Source organism: Eulemur rufifrons, chromosome 8 (assembly GCF_041146395.1).
Source record: "Eulemur rufifrons isolate Redbay chromosome 8, OSU_ERuf_1, whole genome shotgun sequence".
NCBI classification, from domain to species: Eukaryota; Metazoa; Chordata; class Mammalia; order Primates; family Lemuridae; genus Eulemur; species Eulemur rufifrons.
This window is the reverse complement of record NC_090990.1, coordinates 116,039,751-116,043,323: the sequence shown is the minus strand read 5'-3', so window position 1 is coordinate 116,043,323 and position 3,573 is coordinate 116,039,751. Positions and strand designations below refer to the sequence as shown.

Sequence of the window (3,573 nt, the reverse complement as noted above, 5' to 3'; positions counted from 1 at the left end):
AAGCATAACTGACATATAATAAATTGCCTAAGGATAAGGAGCAATGATACTTATATTTGCACCCCCAGCACCTAATAGTTCCTGACACATAGTATCAAGAATTGTGTGTTCTGTTCTAGGGGTTGGGCATGCTTGTAGCTCTGTCTTGGGTGATGCGAAGGGAATATATGGAACCAAAGCATTTGTACTCCTGTAATATTCTGGAATTTAAAAAAAATATTAAATTTTAAAATAGATTAAATAAATCTGAAAACCTATTAAAAATTGTGTGTTTAGTAAATGTTTGTTGTATCAAACTATAATAAAAATGAATATCATAAAAAAATAAATTGCCATATTTAAGGCATAAACTCAATACCTTTTGACATATGTATACACTCATGAAACGATCACCACAATTCAGGTAATGAACATATCCTTCATCCCCAAGAGTTTCCTCTTGCACTTTTGTAATCCCTCCTCACCCTTCCCCGTCCCCAAGCAAGCACTAATCTGCTTTCTACTTTTATAATAGTTTGCATTTTCTAGGAATTTATATAATTGGATCAAACCATCTGTATTCTGACTTTTTGGAGGTTCATCCATGTTGTTATGTGTATAATAGTTTATTCTTTTTTTGCTGAGAAGTATTTCATTTTTTATCACTTACCTTGGTTGATGGACATTTGGTTTGATTATTAAAAATAATGGACACATTTCTCTTGGGTAAATACCCAGGAGTAAAGTGATTAGGTCATATAATAGATATGTGTTTAACTTTTTAAGAAACAGCCAAATTATTTTCAAAAGTGGCTGCACCATTTTACATTCCTATCAGATATGAGATTTCTGGTTGCTCTACATCCTTGTCAACACTTGGTATAGTCAGTCTTTCTAATTTTAGACATCTAAGAAGTATATAGTGGTATCTCATTGTGGTTTTAATTTGCATTCTCCTAATGATTAGTGATGTTGAAGGTATTTTCCATGCATATGTCTTCTTTTGTAAAGTGTTTATTCATATCTTTTGCTCATTTTTTATTGAGTTGTTTTCTTATTACTGGGTTTTGAGAAAACATACACACTCTCTCTCTGGATATAAGTCTTTTACCAGACATATGATTTGCAATTGTTTTCCCCCAGTCTGTGGCTTGTCTTTTCATTCCCTGAATAATGCAGAAGTTCTTGATTTTATGAAGTCCAATTTATCAATCTGTTATTTTTTTCTTGTTTTAAAATTTTATGTTGGCCATGCTAATCTTCTCTGTATTAGTCCAATTTTAGTACGTGTGCAGCCGAAGCGAGTACTCAATCTTTTACTTCTTTCTCTTTCTTTTTTTTTCTTTTTCTTTTTCTTTTCTTTTCTTTCTTTCTTTTTTTTTTTTTTTTTTTTTTTTGAGACAGAGTCTCGCTCTGTTGCCTGGGCTAGAGTGCCGTGGCGTCAGCCTAGCTCACAGCAACCTCAAACTCCTGGGCTCAAGCAATCCTTCTGCCTCAGCCTCCCGAGTAGCTGGGACTACAGGCGTGCACCACCATGCTCAGCTAATTTTTTCTATTTTTAGTAGAGATGGGGTCTCACTCTTGCTCAGGCCGGTCTTGAACTCCCGAACTCAGGCTATCCTACCACCTCAGCCTCCCAGAGTGCTGGGATTATAGGCATAAACCAGGCTATATCTTTTAAATGAATCATTCTTTCAGTGTTGTATCTGAAAAATTTTTGCTTAACTCAAGGTCACAAAGATTTTCTTCTACTATTTTTCCTAGATGTTTTATAGTTTCAGATGTTACATTTAGGTCTATGATTTGTTTTGAGATAATTTTTTGTTTTATTTTTTATTTGTATTTATTTTTCATTTTAGAGACCGGATCTTTCTCTGTCACCTAGGCTGGAGTGCAATGATGCAATCATAGCTCACTGTAACTTCAAACTCCTGGGCTCAGGTGATCCTCCCACCTCAGCATCCCAAAGCACTGTGATTACAGATGTGAGCCACCATTCCTAGCCTTGAGATAATTTTTTAATATGGTATGAGGTATAGATCAAAGTTTTTGCATATAGTTATCCAATTGTTCCAGCACCACCTATTGAAAAAGTCTATCCTTTCACCTTTGGATTGCCTTTGCACCGTTGTTGAAAGTCAATTGTCTATATATGTGTGGGTCTATTTTTGGGCTCTCTGTTCCATTGATCTATTTGTCTGTCTTGATGCCAATACTACCCTGTCTTTTTTTACCCTATAATAAATCTTGAAGTCAGGTATAGTAAATCCAATCTCTTTTACTCTCTCTTGGTTGGAAGCGGAGGTCAGGCTGATGAATTTTAACCCCAGCTCAACCATTTAATACTTGTGTGATTTCAGACAAGTCAGTTAAGTATGTTTATTAGTTGTTTATGTACTTGTTTATTGTTAGAATTATATATTATAGTACTTAGATTAAATGCTAATTATTTATTTTTATTTTTATTTTTTTAGAGATGGGATCTAGCTATGTTGCCCAGGCTAGAGGGTGGTGGCTAGTCTCAAGCACTGTCATTGCACAATACAGCCTCGAACTCCTGGGCTCAAGTGATCCTCCCGCCTCAGTCTCCCAAGTAACTGGGCTAAATACTAATTATTATTAAGAGCCTAACTTGGACAATACCTCTGGAAATGAAAGGTGTTGGATCTGTAGGGTGGTACTGGGGACGGATGAACTTAATGTACTTACCAGGGACCTCTCACTATCTTTGTCACCACCACTATCTTTGTCACCACCAGAGCAGGGACAGGCTCTTGCCCTTTCATCTTTCACATCGAAGCTTTATGATCGCTTTGAACTTAAACTACAACCATCAGAACAACAACAAATAAAGCTGAAAACTAAAAAATAAAACTGGTCAGAATGCCCGAGTTTAAAATGATCATCCCACCATATCAATACTTTTCTATACAGCTTTGTAAAATTTTCATTTAGAAAAAAATTTCTAGGCCGGGCGTGGTGGCTCACGCCTGTAATCCTAGCACTCTGGGAGGCCGAGGCGGGTGGATCGTTTGAGCTCAGGAGTTCAAGACCAGCCTGAGCAAGAGCGAGACCCCGTCTCTACTAAAAATAGAAAGAAATTATATGGACAACTAAAAATATATACAGAAAAAATTAGCCGGGCATGGTGGCTCATGCCTGTAGTCCCAGCTACTCGGGAGGCTGAGGCAGGAGGATCGCTTGAGCCCAGGAGTTTGAGGTTGCTGTGAGCGAGGCTGATGCCATGGCACTCTAGCCCGGGCAACAGAATGAAACGCTGTCTCAAAAAAAAAAAAAAAAAAAAGAAAGAAAAAAAATTTCTAAAGGAAAAGGAAAGCATTCTACATTCTACTTTGAAACCAAGGTTACAGTAGCTTTTTGGCCCGCTTGGCATGGCTTTCTCTCTCTTCTTTTTTCAGTCTTTGCAGTACCTGTCCCTGCCAGTCTCCAGGTGCCCCTGGTTCCAGGTCAGCTCCACACCGAAGGGGAGGAGCTATTTCCTAGGGTCTCTTCCCAGCATCGCAGCCTCACATCCCAGCGGCCAACAGCGCTGCCCCCCTGGGAGCAAAGAGGACCCTGATCACTTTGTTTTGT

The 3,573-nt window shown here is 38.1% G+C and overlaps 1 pseudogene; it reads right to left on the bottom strand.

The window, feature by feature from the left end:
* Positions 1-1,186: 1,186 nt before the first annotated feature.
* Positions 1,187-1,287, bottom strand: LOC138391113 (U6 spliceosomal RNA; annotated as a pseudogene).
* Positions 1,288-3,573: the final 2,286 nt, after the last annotated feature.